We start from the raw sequence: 17819 nt of genomic DNA, 5'->3' as shown, positions 1-17819 counted from the left end.
GAACAAACGGACACGCTTCGTCGCCTTGTTGATGTCCTGCAGGACCGCAGGCTGGAGGACAGGGCCCCCCTGCAGTGTCTCTGCAATCGCCCTCCCCCGCCAAGAAGTCCTGGCCCCCCCTCACCCAAAAGTACAAGACGGAGGGGCGGTAGGGGCCGTGAGAACTGTCACTGAACCAGAACAGAGCGACCGTGTACCCCGCACTTCTCACGTTAGAAATTTGTAGAAGTGCTTCCCTTATAGGCTCAGCCAGTCCCAAATCCAAGGTTCATCCCCCCACTGTTTATTAGATTAATAAAAGATGTTTGCTGTTAATCACTGTTTTGGTCATGTCTTTCCTGTCAGAGGATTTTTCGGTGTATGGGGTGGACAGGGGTTTCATACTTGCACGGTATAGCCTACAGTACCAGGGTACAGACTTGGGGAAAGGATCAACTGCGGGGCACACACACACTGCAGTCAGTAGGCACCAGGGTCATTCTGTGTTGTGTATGCTGCCCCTGGTCATTTCGTAATGTGTATGCTTGTCCAGGGTCCTAGCGCCTGCCACGCCATTAATGTAAAGGCAGGCTGCCTTTACCATGCACTTCCAACGGATCAACGAGCCTATCCGCTGCCCTGAGCCCCAACAAGAGCCCTCATCCACGGACAGATACTCACCCTTCTCCCACACCCATCACCCCTTCCCACGCACAAACCTGCAGCCCACTGCCATCATCCAAACCCCTATGCAAAGAAGGCACCACTCGCCCCTTCCTGCAAACCCTCCCCTTCATGCAGAACCACTTTCAGCCGTCCCCCACCCCAGAGACTTATGTAGGAGCAGGAGGATGTCAGTCCTCTATGGAGGAAGCGGTCTGTACGTCAGTGCACACCGTGCCCAGCACAGTATGCGTCCATGTTTCAACACCAGAACAGAAATGCAAAGTAAAACAAAGATTTATTAATAATGAGTGTAACAATTACTTTGCTTTAAAACGTGCTTTGGAAGTGGGGGAAACTTGGAGAACGCGGCATGTAGCCGCAGATCGAAATCGACACAAACAGACACAGGCCCAGGGTCAGTTTCTCTTGAAAGCAAGTGGAGAGTCATAGGTTACCCTGATCTCCGAGGAAACTTGCTTTCAAAGCCTCCCGGATACACAGCGCTTCCCGCTGGGATATTCTCTCGGCACGGGTGTCTGGCTGAGCGTAAACTGCAGCCAGGCGATTTGCCTCAACATCCCATCCGGACAAAAAGGCCTCGCCCTTGCTCTCACAGAGATTGTGGAGCACACAGCAAGCAGCAATAACTACGGGGATATTCTTTTCGCTGATGTCCGAGCGAGTCATTAAGCTCCGCCATCTCCCCTTGAGACGTCCGAAAGCACACTCCACCACCATTCTGCACTTGCTCAGCCGGTAGTTGAAGAGTTCCTTCTCACTGTCCAAGGCGCCTGTATAGGGCTTCATGAGCCAGGGCATTAGCGGGTAGGCTGGGTCCCCGAGGATCACTGTAGGCATCTGCACATCCCCAAACGTTATTTTGTGGTCCGGGAAGAAAGTACCTGCCTGGAGGAGTCTAAAGAGACCAGAGCTCCTGAACACACGCGCGTCATGAACCTTGCCCGCCCACCCGACGTTGATGTTGGTAAAACGTCCCCTATGGTCCACCAGTCCTTGCAGCACCATGGAAAAGTAGCCCTTTCGGTTAATGTACTCACTGGCCTGGTGGGCTGGTGCCAGGATAGGGATGTGAGTCCCATCTATAGCCCCACCGCAGTTTGGGAATCCCATCGCGGCGAAGCCGTCTATGATGACCTGGACATTTCCGAGAGTCACTACCTTTGAGAGCAGTTGCTCAACGATTGCGTGGGCTACTTGAATCACAGCAACCCCCACGGTAGATTTGCCCACGCCAAAGTGGTTCGCTACTGACCGGTAGCTGTCTGGCGTGGCAAGTTTCCAGAGGGCTATGGCCACTCGCTTCTGCACACTCAGGCCTGCTCGCATCCGGGTGTCCTGGCGCTTCAGGGCAGGGGACAGCAAGTCACAGAGTTCAAGGAAAGTGCCCTTACGCATCCTGAAGTTTCGCAGCCACTGTGATTCATCCAAAACCTGCAGCACTATGCGGTCCCACCAGTCCGTGCTTGTTTTCCGGGCCCAGAATCTCCGTTCCACACCATGAACTTGACCCATTGCCACCATGATCTCCACTGCCCGGCATACCCTGCTTTCTGAGAGGTCTGCGCCACTCTCCTCACCGCGCTGCTGGAGCCTCCTCGCCCGATTTCTCAGCAGCTGACCGTGGAAGAGGTGGACGATAAGGTGCGAGGAGTTGACAACGGCCATAAGTGCAGCGATGATCACAGCGGGCTCCATGATCGCAGTGCTGTGGCGTCCGTGCTGTAACCGACCAGAAAAGTGCGCGAACAGATTTCCCGCCGGCGCTTTCAGGGAGGGAGGGCGGTTGTGAGTGACGGTTCAATGATGACAGTTACCCAAAACCACCCTCGACACATTTTTCCCCCAGCAGGCATTGGGGGCTCTACCCAGCATTCCAATGGGCAGCGGGGACTGCGGGAACTGTGGGATAGCTTCCCACAGTGCACCGCTTCCAAAGTCGACGCTGGCCCCGTTAATGTGGACTCAGAAATTCGAATTAGTGTATTTAGTATGGATACACAAATTCGACTTCATAAGGTCGAATCCACAAATTCGAACTAAGTTGATTCGAAATAGTCTTGTAGTGTAGACAAGGCCTAAGTTAGCAGGATGGCTTATATATAAACAAAATGCAGTTGTTGCTCATTATTGTCTGTATTATTGCTTGTTATAGTCTGTAACAAAAGTATAAATGCTGCTGTAATTGTTTACCAGTTGAGAGACCTGTCCGGGACTGGGGCGACCCTGTGTCCTAGGGCACTCTCTCCCTCCATTGTAATTACTGGAGAAATAATAAAGTATTTGATTTTGCTGCATCCAAAGAAAAAGCGAGAACTGAGTTTTTCTCCGACAGGGTGAAGCGTTTGGATGGAACCGTGGGTCCCTTCCCCAGGGAGATGGGACACACACCCCCCCCCCGGACCCACAGGATACTGCAGCTGGTCTATGGCCTGATGGCTGATGGTGCCCACGGGCACCGCGTTGGGGACCCCTGCCTTAAAGCAAAAGAGCTGAAATGCTGCGATCCAGGTGTCAGGAAGGCCGACATTAAGGGAGAACAGTTGCTCCACTTAAAGGCGATTGGCGAAGCATCAGCCTTAGATCGCTAGGAGTTAGTAAGGAAGTAGGAGATGCTGCTGTGCCCCAGGTAAATGTTACAGTTTTTCTCTTTGTCCCTTTGTTTAGTTCGCGCCCTTTTATCTGTATAAATAAGACTGTTTGGGTCTTGCATGGTGCTCACATTATCTGGTGATAGTAGCAGAGCGCTGTGCTAATAAAACAGGGTGGTCTGACAAACTGTGTGTCCTGAGTCTGACTTTGACACAAGGTCCTGCAAACATGCACAAGAGCACACCCTGAACCATAGGGGCTGGATGAGGGTGGCCCTGAGCCCTAGAAATAGGTACAGGTAGGTGCCTTTTGCCCAGAACCCTAGGAACTGGGAAAGGGTGGGTGTGCCTCTATCAATCAGGAGAAAGGTGGATGCCTTAGAGTGTCCAGATAACACCTTTGGGTCTTCCAACTGTTACCCAACCAGGAACCCATCTTCTATATTGTAATTGTGACTACATCTAACATGTTCTTATGATTACCTAAACAAAATGCAATCGAAGTTCCCTAAACGAGACAGGATTTGAATCAAGCAGTGTGTCACTCTGAGGGGATGAACAGGCCACCAATTTTCCATACACAGGGAGGGCTTCCTCTTCCCCGCCGGGGACCCCCTCCCCAGCTCAATCCTTTGTTTTCCAGGAGTCTTTCCAGCTGCGGGGGGAGTGAGGACAAGTGACGATGTCACTTCCCTCTTTTATGGCTTCTTCCATGTGGAGGGAATGTCACTGTCCCAAGCACAGTTAGTGGGGAAGTCCAGGCACAAGATGGAGTCCAGTGTCACATGATCAGTCACCTGCCCTTGTCTGCTTCCATGAGCCATAGCAGCCATTACCCATGTACTGGCTGAAGCATTCACAGGTGAGTCCATCAGGTGAGGATAAGCTACTTCTGAGGCCCATTGTGTTTCCGAAAGGGCCCGTCCCCTTGAATGGTTCATCCCCAGCGTGCAGCTACCCTGGATGTAAGCTACTTGTGGCTGTTATCCAGGATCAAACATGTTTGAAATACTGGTACATAGTCAATATTCCTAACTTTGGATACACTAATGATACCTGCATACAAATAGGGTGATCACTGGGACAAAGTGGGGTTTATTCACCTTGCTATGTTGCATGTGAGTCTCACTGTCCTGTACTAATACCACGGGTACCTCAGTTTCCCTGGGCACTGCACCAATGCCTGGGTGGTGGGAAGTGGGTGTGTGACTTTTGCTGAGGAACTCAGAGCCAATGAGGCTGCTCAGAGGTCTGCATGTAGGCGACAGCTGGTGCCCTTTGTAACCTGAGAACCAGGAGGGGGACGCAACCAGGTGACACTTTTTGCCCAGGAAGCAGAACAAAGAGCAGAGGAGGAATAATGGGTGTGCAGGAGGCCAGGCAGCGGGGTCCCCAGGGCAGTCTGCTGTGGGGGACTAGAGGAGGGGGGAGTCCAGGCCGTCTGGCCCAGGGTCCCCCAAAGATGGACTTTGCTGAAAGTCACTGACTTGTGTGCTAACCAGCTCTGTTCTGCGCTGTGTTCCTGATGATCAGTAAACCCGTCTGCTTTATAACACTGACTGCGCAGGCAGGGTGCAGGGCCTTCTGGCTTTGCCCACTGTCAAAGTTAGACTCAGGACTCACAGTTTGTCAGACCACCCTGTTTTATTAGCACAGCGCTCTGCTAATGACACCCAGATAATGTGAGCACCATGCAAGACACAAACTATCTTATTTATACAGATAAAAGGGTGAGAACTTAACAAGATAACAAAGGAAGGAAAATCAGATAAGTTTACCTGGGCTAGGCATGCATATCTTATTTCCTTACTAACTATTACCAATCTTCTGTTAATGTTTCGCCATTAGCACCATTGTTTATGCCTAATGTTTCTTTTCCTGGCACCTGTATTTCAACATTTCTTATTTTTGCTTAAAGGTACATACAACATTTCTTTAATCCATTCTTATTTTTACAATATAATTCATTCTGCTTTCACACCACCAAGAGGGAATGTGCCGTGTGGACACGGCTGCTGAATGCTCTGAGGTCAGACCAGGAAGGCCAAAGCCGAGCAGACTCCTTTCCCTGGGCAGGCCTGAGGGGAGTCATGCTACCCAGAGGCCTGGCTGGCTGCATACTGAGCAGTTCCTGAGCATCAGACCTGTGACTCCATCACAATCATATTCAGCAAAGCATCACTTTTCCACTGACACCTCACAGGACAGATTTTGTACAAGATGCAGCATCATTATATCACCACAGTAAATATGGCAGTGCTGGGGTGTTGCTTTCGGGTGCAGAATGTCACAATTATGCATATGCATGAAGGTGTCCAACTGCTTTCCCTCATCTGTACTTTCACAGCCCATGAATAAAGGGGTGCCCCATTTTTCATGGGTTGTTCCTAGTTCCTCTTATTCACATTAGCATGTACACATGACGTGCACCCTGTGCTCTGGACAGACATTTCAAGATGTTACAATCAGTGTCCCTTGGTCTCCGACAACACATTTGCAGTTTGTTGTAATTCATTTTTCCATAACCTCCCCGACTGGCACATCCTACGCAGTGTCCTTAAGGGCACGGCTTTATTCCTACTCACCCACTCATGTCAAGCGTTCTTAAGCCTTTGTTAGTAATGGGAGATTCGGTCATTAGAAACGTAGCTAGCTGGGTCTGTGATGACTGGGAGAACCGTACGGTGACTTGCCTGCCTGGTGCGAAGGTTGCGGATCTCTCGAGGCATCTAGACAGACTTATGTGTAGTGCTGGGGAGGAGCCGGTGGTCGTGGTACATGTAGGTACCAATGACGTAGGGAAGGGTAGGAGAGACGTCCTGGAAGCCAAATTTAGGCTGCTAGGGAAGAGACTGAAATCCAGGACCTCTATGGTGGCATTCTCAGAAATGCTCCCAGTTCCACGCGCAGGGCCAGGTTGGCAGGCAGAGCTTCAGAGTCTCAACGCGTGGATGAGACGATGGTGTAGAGAGGAGGGGTTCACGTTCATTAGGAACTGGGGAAACTTTTGGGATTGGGGGAGCCTATACAGGAGAGATGGGCTCCACCTAAACCAAAGTGGAACCAGACTGCTGGCACTTAACATTAAAAAGGTTGTAGAGCAGTTTTTAAACTAGGAGATGGAGGAAAGCCGACCGCCGCAGAGGAGCATGTGGATCAGACACAGACTTCTCTTAGGGGAGAGTCTGATGATAGAGAATCTCCAGGTTATAGTCAGGAGCAGAGGACGGAAGAGGATAATGTAAGGGCCGGATCAGATGATAAACAGTCACATAAAAAGAATCTGGCACATCAGAAAAAGGCAGACAAATAAACAGGGGCAAGTTTTTAAAGTGCTTGTACACAAATGCTAGAAGCCTAATTAATAAGATGGGTGAACTAGAGTGCCTTGAGATCAAGGAGGCTATAGATATAATAGGCAACAAAGAATCCTGTGGCACCTTATAGACTAACAGACGTTTTGCAGCATGAGCTTTCGTGGGTGAATACCCACTTCTTCGGATGCAAGTGGTGGAAATTTCCAGGGGCAGGTTTATATAACCTGCCCCTGGAAATTTCCACCACTTGCATCCGAAGAAGTGGGTATTCACCCACGAAAGCTCATGCTGCAAAACGTCTGTTAGTCTATAAGGTGCCACAGGATTCTTTGTTGCCTTTACAGATCCAGACTAACACGGCTACCCCTCTGATAGATATAATAGGCATCACAGAAACCTGGTGGACTGAGAGCAATCAATGGGACACAATCATTCCGGGGTACAAAATATATCGGAAGGACAGAACAGGCCATGCAGGGGGAGGAGTGGCACTATATGTGAAAGAAAGTGTAGATTCAAATGAAGTAAAAATCTTAAGCGAATCCACATGTTCCATAGAGTCTCTATGGATAGAAATTTCATGCTCTAGTAAAAATATAACATTAGGGATCTATTATCGACCACCTGACCAGGACAGTAATAGTGATGATGAAATGCTAAGGGAAATTAGAGAGGCTATCAAAATTAAGAACCCAATAATAGTGGGGGATTTCAATTATCCCCATATTGACTGGGAACATTTCACTTCGGGACGAAATGCAGAGATAAAATTTCTCGATACTTTAAATGACTGCTTCATGGAGCAGCTGGTACGGGAACCCACAAGGGGAGAGGCGACTCTAGATTTAATCCTGAGTGGAGCGCAGGAGCTGGTCCAAGAGGTAACTATAGCAGGACCGCTTGGAAATAGTGACCATAATACAATAGCATTCAACATCCCTGTGGTGGGAAGAACATCTCAACTGCCCAACACTGTGGCCTTTAAATTCAAAAGGGGGAACTATACAAAAATGAGGGGGTTAGTTAGACAAAAGTTACAAGGTACAGTGACTAAAGTGAAATCCCTGCAAGCTGCATGGGCGCTTTCAGGGGCGGTGTTGTGTATTTGGTTGTCATGGTTTTTGGTTCCTATGGTAACTGAGTTAGATTATTAGGGGATAGCTCAGCCAGCTTCAGCCGGCTGGGTGAGTTCTCTGAGTCTGTAAATAAAATGGTAGTTTTGTTAGCTGTCTGCTCTCTGGCCTCAAGTGATTTCTTCCTAAACCGGCTGCCCCCAAGGATCTAACAAGTGGCGACGAGGGTGGGATCCTGGTGCTGGTCCAGTAACAGAAGGAAGTAGAAGTCAAGGTACAAAACAAACAAATAAAAATACTGCTTGTTTGCACTGACTGTGAAAGTGAAAGTAAAATCATGGCTGCTCTGACCAGGCCCCTGGAGCCTTTTGATGAGAATATAGAGCAGTGGCATGTGCATACTGAGCGTTTTGAGCTTTTTTTTTATTGCAAATGACATTACAGAAACAAAGAAGGTGCCAATATTCTTAAGTGTTGTAGGGGCTAAAACCTACTCCCTGCTACGCAGCTTACTGCACCCTGTTAAGTCAGCGACTAAATCTGATGTAAGCAGAGTCAGGATGAGATCTACCCTGACATCTGGTGGTACATTATGAGGAGTGGGCAAAGGAATTTTAGGAATGTGCATTTGCATTGGTAAACCCACTCCACTTAGCATAACACACAGCAGCATGGGATGGTTATTTTCACACTGTGGAATCCCCAATTTCTTTGTTATTGGGGCAGGAAGGAAAAAAAGGGGCTGTTACCTTAATTATGTGAATGAGGAACTATGAGACTGCTTTATGACAGAAATGACTCAACCTACATTAAATAGGTTTCAGAGTAGCAGCCGTGTTAGTCTGTATCCGCAAAAAGAACAGGAGTACTTGTGGCACCTTAAAGACTAACAAATTAAATAGTACTTGCTAGATAAGGGACATGGGTTCCAAAACCCAGTGAAGGGAGAGAGGCTGGGGACTGGTGTGTGTACCTGATGGTATGGGCCCCTTTTGAGGGCCTGGAACACCAATTGCACTTCCTCCTCTCTCCACTGTTAAAGAGCAGAGCTAATTTTGAATCCTTTAGGAGTCCATCTGGAGGCTGCTGACCTGAATTCACGTTGGGCCAAGGTGGCTTCTCTACTACAAGTTGAAACCACTAAGAGCTGAAATCACTAAAAGAGCTAAGCTTACTGAGCTGAGATCACTGAGTGGGGGAGCCTGAAGATCAATCGCTAAGCAGCTGGCAGAGCGGAGCCATCTGCAGCACGTTGGCGCAGCCTGTGGAACAGTGAGCGGAGTGGAGCGGTTCGCGGGGACGGCTGACGTGGTTCACAGGTTGGCTGGAGGAGCGGCACAGCTGGTGGAGTGGAGCCAGTCGTGGTGAAGGCTGCAGCAGAACTCCACGGAGAAGCGGGGCAGTCGGCCCCGGCCCATGTAAGGTGTCCTTTAACACCCTGCGTGTGCCCCCCCCCCCCATTTCCACCCAGGCTGGGGGGATAAAACTCTGCAGATAAACTTTTGAACTCTGGGGTGGCACTAACCAGAGACAGAGACTCTTGGGTTGTTGGACTTTGGGGTGATTGGACTTAAGACCCTAAGGGGGAAAGGACAGTGCCAAGTGTACTTGGAAGAGGGTTTTTTTGCTTATGGTTTGTGTATAGTCCTGTTTGTGGTGTTTCTCCAACGTGATGCCACATTGTTTCCCTCCTTTATTAAAAGGATTTTGCTACACTCGGACTCTGTGCTTGCGAGTGGGGAAGTATTGCCTCCTAGAGGTGCCCGGGGGGGGGGGGGGGGGGGGGAGGTAATTGTCACGGGGTGGGGGCTCAAGCCGGTTTTGCATTGTGTTATTGAAACGGAACCCCTGGATACTGAACCCGGCCCTTGTTGCTGCCAACTCAGAGGGGCAGAAGGGTTACACTTACAGTGACATTGTGGAAATCCTGGGGTCCCATTTCTCCCCAAAACCACTGGTAATTGCTGAAAGATATAGGTTCCACAAAAGAGACCAAAAGGAAGATGAAACAGTTGTACAATTTGTAGCCATTTTAAAAAAGCTAGCAGAACACTGTGAATTTAAAGAAATGTTACATGATGCCCTGTGTGACAGGTTAGTGTGTGGCCTCTGCAGTGAAGCTATATGGAAGCGCCTACTGACAGAGGCTCAGCTTACCTTACAGAAGGCTGTTGATATTGCTGTCTCCATGGAACTGGCTACAAGGGAGGCACAATACATCGGTGCATCCCCTAGGGTGCAAAAAGTGTCACAAGAACTGACCCACAAAACGGTGCAGAGTCAAGAATGTTACCGCTGTGGTAAGCCGGGTCACCAGGCATCAGAATGCTGGTGTAAGGACCTGGTGTGTCAACACTGTGGCAAAAAGGGACACATTGAGTGTGCCTGTAAACAAAAGAAAAGGAGGCCTGTGGTCTGGCCGACAAAAAGAGGAACCCTGCATACCCTAGAGCAGACCCAGGATGATCAAGGTGACACCTCATCGCAAGAGGAAGTGCCACTGCATGTTTTGTCTTTGGCAATGGGCTCACATGACTACTGGGTAACCCCCTTATTGGAGGGCAAACCTATACGCATGGAACTAGACACCGGTGCAGCTGTCTCGCTGGTTCCGGAGACTGTGTATAAGGAAAAGCTGCAGCATCTTCCGCTTAAGGCAACAAAAACTGTTCTGAAGACGTATACAGGTGAAGCTGTGCCCATGTTGGGCACTATTGATGTTAAGGTGGAGCTCAATGGACAGGTGGCTAAATTGCCACTGTTTGTGGTGAGAGGTAACTACCCAGCCTTAATGGGTAGGTCTTGGCTTGGGAAGATTCAGCTGAACTGGGCAGAAGTGCACCGGATGACTAAAGAAGAAACCAGTCTAACCCCTATACTAAGGAAACATGCTGCTGTTTTTGGAGATGATTTGGGAAGTATGAAGGGAATCACTGTGACATTGAACATTAAACCTGGCAGTCCACCAAAATATCTGAAAGCCCGAACTGTGCCATATGCCATCAGGCCAAAAGTTGAAGCAGACCTGGAGCGCCTGGTCACCAATGGAGTCCTAATACCAGTTACCCATAGCTCATGGGCCACTCCTATCGTTCCAATAGTGAAGAAAGATGGCTCTCTCCGGATTTGCGGTGATTTTAAAGTCACTGTCAACCCAGTGTTGTGTGCAGAGCAATACCCGCTTCCCCGCATCGATGACCTCTTCGCAGGCCTGGCTGGGGGACAAAAGTTCAGTAAGATTGATCTGAGTCAAGCATATTTACAGATGCACGTCGATGAAAAGTCCCAAGATCTGTTGACTATTGTGACTCATAAGGGGCTTTATCGATACTGCCGCCTACCCTTCGGAATAACATCTGCTCCCGCCCTGTTCCAGAGGGCTATGGACCAGATCTTGTGTGGCTTGTCAGGAGTTCAGTGCTATCTGGATGATATCCTGGTCACTGGAAGAAATGAAGAGGATCACTTAAAGAATTTAGAGGCTACCCTACAAAGACTGGAAGAGTATGGCCTACAAGTTCGCAAAGACAAGTGTGAATTCTTCAAGCCCTCTGTTGAATATTTGGGACACATAATTGATTCTGCAGGTCTTCATAAGGCCCCTGCAAAAGTTAAAGCTATTGTGGAGGCTCCCCCACCTCGAAATGTAAGCCAGCTGCGCTCGTTTCTAGGACTCCTGAACTATTATGGAAAGTTCATCTCACAGTTAGCCACGCTGCTAAAACCACTTCATGAGCTCCTTGGGCAGAATAAGGCCTGGAAGTGGACTGAAGCCTGTGATGTTGCATTTAACAAAGCTAAGGATGCATTGCTAAATTCTGAAGTTCTAACGCACTTTGATCCATCCTTACCCCTACAATTGGCCTGCGATGCCTCCCCTTATGGAGTGGGAGCGGTCGTGTCACACATTATGCCTTCGGGAGAAGAGAGACCTATTGCTTTTGCTTCACGCACTCTAAGCAAAGCAGAAACTAACTACGCCCAAATCGAACGTGAGGCATTAGGAATTGTTTTTGGAATTCGGAAGTTTCATCAGTACGTGTTTGGGCGAAAGTTTACTCTTCTCACAGACTATCAACCTCTGACGTCAATTTTTGGACCCTACACAGGCATTCCCCCATTAGCTGCTAGTCATATGCAACGTTGGGCATTGTTACTTTCAGCACACACATATGAAATCAAATATCGGAAATCCACTCTGCACGGCAATGCAGATGGCCTCTCAAGGTTGCCTTTGCCGGTCAAACATCAAGATAGTGCCCAAAAGGAAATCTTCTACTTTGAACAGGTAGAGAACACACCCATCACTGCTACTCAGATAAAGAAGGCAACCCGCGTTGACCCAGTATTGTCCCAAGTTATGGACCTGGTGATGCATGGAAAATCTCGACAAACCTCTCCGGTCTCATCTGACCTTGTTCCCTACATGTCCAAACGGACGGAGTTATCGGTCCAATCTGGTTGTTTGTTGTGGGGGAGACGCGTCATTATTCCACCACCACTGAGATCACAGCTGTTAGAACAGCTACATTCTGGTCACTGTGGAATAGTGCGTATGAAGGAAATTGCACGAAGCTATTTTTGGTGGCCTGGATTGGACAGTGCTATTGAAGAGAAGGCAAAAGTTTGTATGTCATGTCAGGGTGTGAGGAATGCACCCCAGTGGGCACCCCTACACCCATGGGACTGGCCTGAAAACCCGTGGCAACGTATTCACGTTGACTTTGCTGGCCCCCTGGAAGGAAGCATGTTCTTGGTGGCAATAGATGCCCATTCTAGATGGCCAGAAGTCTCTATAATGCAGTCCACTTCTGCAGAGAGTACTATCCAAAAACTACGAGGACTCTTTAGTCGTTTTGGTCTGCCAGAACAACTTGTGAGCGACAACGGACCGCAGTTCGTTTCTCAGGAGTTTCAAAATTTTATGAAGGCAAATAGGATACACCACATCACGTCAGCACCATATCATCCGTCCACCAACGGATTAGCTGAAAGATTTGTGCAGACAATGAAAAACGCTTTGAAATCAGCAAGGGGACAACACTCCATTCAAAAGCGTCTGGATACCTTTTTACTTTCCTACAGAAACACCCCTCATGCTACGACCCACGCATCTCCGGCCTTTCTAATGATGGGACGACAGCTGCGCACTTGCTTTGATCTGCTGAAACCTTCTGAACCCCGACAAACTGTGCAACATCAGCAACAATATCAAGTCATCAGACGGGCACCCAGAGCAAAAGACCGAACCTTTAGCCCGGGACAGCCAGTTTTGGCTGGGAATTATACTTCCAGAGCTAAATGGGTCCCGGCCACAGTCATCACTCAAACAGGACCTGTTTCCTACACAGTCCGGACTGTAGAGAATCTTACCTGACGGCAACATGTAGATCAGCTGTTGCCAGGTCATGCCAGTCCTCAGGACACATCTGCAGTTGAGTGGTCTGACTTAATCTCTTCTGGTGAGACACCGAATCACAAATCACCTGTTCCTGACTGTTCTCCTCCATTACTGCCAGCGGCTGAGATGCCCCTTTGCCCAGCACGAGCTGATACCACCTCCTCACCCGTTCGTGCTGCGGACCCTGAGCCCATAGTGCTTTCGGGTGCAATAACACCAGAAGTTCGCCGTAATCCACCTAGAGACAGAAGGCCTCCTCGTCGGCTGGATCTTTAGCTAGGGCGAACCCATGGTTATGGGGCAAAATAATCCCCAGGGTTTAGCCGGGAATGGAGGCAGTCTACCCTCCTTCTCTAGTCTAGTGTGTGTTTTATTTAGGGGATGTTCTTATTGGGGGGGAGGAATATGTTGTGTATTTGGTTGTCATGGTTTTTGGTTCCTATGGTAACTGAGTTAGATTATTAGGGGATAGCTCAGCCAACTTCAGCCAGCTGGGTGAGTTCTCTGAGTCTGTAAATAAAATGGTAGTTTTGTTAGCTGTCTGCTGTCTGGCCTCAAGTGATTTCTTCCTAAACCGGCTGCCCCCAAGGATATAACAGGCGGCTCTAGACATTTTGCCGCCCCAAGCACGGAGGGTCCGCTAGTCTCGCGGCTTCGGCAGACCCTCTCGACCCGCGGCTTCGGCGGACCCTCTGCAGGCAAGCCGCTGAAGGCAGCCTGCCTGCCGCCCTCGCGGCGACCAGCAGAGCGCCCCCCGTGGCTTGCCGCCCCAGGCACGCGCTTGGTGTGCTGGGGCCTGGAGCCGTCCCTGGGCACTTTTTAAAGACACCATAATAGAGGCCCAACTTCAATGTATACCCCAAATTAAGAAACACAGTAAAAGAACTAAAAAAGAGCCACCGTGGCTTAACAACCATGTAAAAGAAGCAGTGAGAGATAAAAAGACTTCCTTTAAAAAGTGGAAGTCAAATCCTAGTGAGGCAAATAGAAAGGAGCATAAACACTGACTGTCATAGGTTTATTCCCCACTTTGAACTTTAGCGTCCAAAAGATGGGGACCTGCATGGATCCTTCTAAACTTAAATCCTAGTTTAGATCTGGTACTGCTGCCACCAACCAAAAAATATAGTGTTTTGGTCACTTTCTGTTCCCCCAAAACTTTCCCTGGGGAACACAGATCCAAACTCCTTGGATCTTAACACAAGGGAAACTTAACCATTCCTCCGTCCTTTCCCCTCCCCAGGGCTGCCCAGAGGGGGGGGCAAGAGGGGCAATTTGCCCCAGGCCCCGAGCCCCACAGGGGCCCCCACGAGAGTTTTTCGGGGCCCCTGGAGCGGGGTCCCTCACTCGCTCCGGGGGCCCCGGAAAACTCTTGCGGGGCCGGGCGCAGGAGCTTCTTCGCTCCCGGTCTTCGCCGGCGGGGGGGTCCTTCCGCTCCGGGGCGGAAGGACCCCCCGCTGGCGAATTACCGCCAAAGACGGAGAGGGACCCGCCGCCGAAGCGCAGCCCGGTCTTCGGCGGTAATTCGGCGGCGGGGGGCCCTTCCCTTCCGGGACCCGCTGCCGAAGTGCCCCGAAGACCCGTGGCGGGCCCCCCCCCGCCGCAGAATCCCCGCCGAAGACCGGGCTGCACTTCGGCGGCGGGTCCCGCTTTGGCGGTAATTCGGCGGCGGGGGGGGGTCCCCGCCGCGGGTCTTCGGGGCACTTCGGCGGGGTCCCGGAAAGGAAGGGCCCCCCGCCGCCGAAGACCCCGGAATCCTCTGGGCGGCCCTGCCCCTCCCTGACTTTCCCCTCCCTGGGTTGCCTTGAGAGGCTCCATATTGATTCACTCCTTGAATCTAAAACAAAGAGGAATTCACCTTCCCCCTCCTATTTCCCCCCCCCCCCCCACCTATTCCTGGTGAGTCAGACTAATCCCCTGAGGTCTCAAACAAGGGAAAAATCAAACAGGTTCTTAAAAAGAAAAGCTTTTAATTAAAGAAGAAAAAAGTAAAAACTATCTCTGTAAAATCCGGATGGAAATGCTTACAGGGTTTATAGCTTATAAAAACTAGAGGGACTCTAGCATAAGAACAAGTACAGCAAAGAGGTAAAATATTGTTCCAGCAAACACACATTTGCAAATACAGAAATCAATCAAAAGACGAATCCGCCTTTTTCTAATACTCACTATATTGAATAGAAGAGAATATTTCAGGAAGCTTGGAGAGCCTGGATGTACGTCTGGCCCCTCTTAGATACCAAGAGAGAACACCCCCCAAAACAAAGAACCCAAACAAAGGCTTCCCTCCACCGAGGTTTGAAAGTATCTTGTCCCCGATTGGTCCTCTGGTCAGGTGTTTGCCAGGTTCACTGAGCTTGTTAACCCTTAACTATCTGTTTATGACACTGACAAATTAAGTGCAAGAGTGTAATAAGAAAAGCCAAAGAGAAGTTTGAAGAACGGCTAGCCAAAAACTCCAAAGGTAATAACAGAATGTTTTTTAAGTACATCAGAAGCAGGAAGCCTGCTAAACAACCAGTGGGGCCCCTTGACGATCAAAATACAAAAGGAGCGCTTAAAGACGATAAAGTCATTGCGGAGAAACTAAATGGATTCTTTGCTTCAGTCTTCACAGCTGAGGATGTTAGGGAGATTCCCAAACCTGAGCCAGCTTTTGTAGTTGACAAATCTGAGGAACTGTCACAGATTGAAGTGTCACTAGAGGAGGTTTTGGAATTAATTGATAAACTCAACATTAACAAGTCACCGGGACCAGATGGCATTCACCCAAGAGTTCTGAGAGAACTCAAAGGTGAAGTTGCGGAACTATTAACTAAGGTTTGTAACCTGTCCTTTAAATCGGCTTCGGTACCCAATGACTGGAAGTTAGCTAATGCAACACCAATATTTTAAAAGGGCTCTACAGGTGATCCTGGCAATTACAGACCGGTAAGTCTAACGTCGGTACCGGGCAAATTAGTCAAAACAATAGTTAAGAATAAAATTGTCAGACACATAGAAAAACATAAACTGTTGAGCAATAATCAACATGGTTTCTGTAAAGGGAAATCGTGTCTTACTAATCTATTAGAACAGGAGTACTTGTGGCACCTTAAAGACTACCAAATTTATTTTAGCATGAGCTTTCGTGAGCTGCAGCTCACTTCTTCGGATGCATAGAATGGAACACACAGACAGGAGATATTTATACATACAGAGAACATGAAAAGGTGGAAGTAGCCATATCAACAGGAAATGTCTAATCAATTGAGATGAGCTATCATCAGCAGGAGGAATCAGCTAATCAGCTCATCTCAATTGATTAGACTTTTCCTGTTGCTATGCATACTTCCACCTTTTCATGTTCTCTGTATGTATAAATATCTCCTGTCTGTGTGTTCCATTCTATGCATCCGAAGAAGTGAGCTGTAGCCCACGAAAGCTTATGCTAAAATAAATTTGTTAGTCTTTAAGGTGCCACAAGTACTCCTGTTTTTTTTGCGGATACAGACTAACACGGCTGCTACTCTGTAATCTATTAGAGTTCTTTGAAGGGGTCAACAAACATGTGGACAAGGGGGATCCGGTGGACATGGTGTACTTAGATTTCCAGAAAGCCTTTGACAAGGTCCCTCACCAAAGGCTCTTACGTAAATTAAGCTGTCACGGGATAAAAGGGAAGGTCCTTTCATGGATTGAGAACTGGTTAAAGGACAGGGAACAAAGGGTAGGAATTAATGGTAAGTTCTCAGAATGGAGAGGGGTAACTAGTGGTGTTCCCCAAGGGTCAGTCCTTGGACCAATCCTATTCAATTTATTCATAAATGATCTGGAGAAAGGGGTAAACAGTGAGGTGGCAAAGTTTGCAGATGATACTAAACTGCTCAAGATAGTTATGACCAAAGCAGATTATGAAGAACTTCAAAAAGATCTCACAAAACTAAGTGATTGGGCAACAAAATGGCAAATGAAATTTAATGTGGATAAATGTAAAGTAATGCACATTGGAAAAAATAACCCCAACTATACATACAATACGATGGGGGCTAATTTAGCTACAACAAGTCAGGAAAAAGATCTTGGAGTCATTGTGGATAGTTCTCTGAAGATGTCCACGCAGTGTGCAGAGGCGGTCAAAAAAGCAAACAGGATGTTAGGAATCATTAAAAGGGAGACAGAGAATAAGACAGGGAATATCTTATTGCCCTTCTATAAATCCATGGTACACCCACATCTCGAATACTGTGTACAGATGTGGTCTCCTCATCTCAAAAAAGATATACTGGCACTAGAAAAGGTTCAGAAAAGGGCAACTAAAATGATTAGGGGTTTGGAGAGGGTCCCATATGAAGAGAGATTAAAGAGGCTAGGACTCTTCAGCTTGGAAAAGAGGAGACTAAGGGGGGATATGATAGAGGTCTATAAAATCATGAGTGATGTGGAGAAAGTGGATAAGGAAAAGTTATTTACTTGTTCCCATAATACAAGAACTAGGGGTCACCAAATGAAATTAATAGGCAGCAGGTTTAAAACAAATAAAAGGAAGTTCTTCTTCACGCAGCACACAGTCAACTTGTGGAACTCCTTACCTGAGGAGGTTGTGAAGACTAGGACTATAACAGTGTTTAAAAGGGGACTGGATAAATTCATGGTGGCTAAGTCCATAAATGGCTACTAGCCAGGATGGGTAAGAATGGTGTCCCTAGCCTCTGTTCGTCAGAGGATGGAGATGGATGGCAGGAGAGAGATCACTTGATCATTGCCTGTTAGGTTCACTCCCTCTGGGGCACCT

The 17819-nt window shown here is 48.5% G+C and overlaps 1 protein-coding gene across 1 annotated transcript in view; it reads right to left on the bottom strand.

Moving 5' to 3' along the window:
* The window catches only part of LOC123351454 (guanylate-binding protein 1-like), a 292158-nt gene that overhangs the window by 84310 nt on the left and 190029 nt on the right, over positions 1 to 17819 (bottom strand). The gene's annotated exons all lie outside the window — the stretch shown is intronic.

The sequence above is a fragment of the Mauremys mutica genome, chromosome 17 (genome assembly GCF_020497125.1).
Source record: "Mauremys mutica isolate MM-2020 ecotype Southern chromosome 17, ASM2049712v1, whole genome shotgun sequence".
Lineage (NCBI taxonomy): Eukaryota > Metazoa > Chordata > Testudines > Geoemydidae > Mauremys > Mauremys mutica.
The sequence above is the reverse complement of the archived record's forward strand: the minus strand, read 5'-3'. Positions and strand labels throughout refer to the sequence as shown.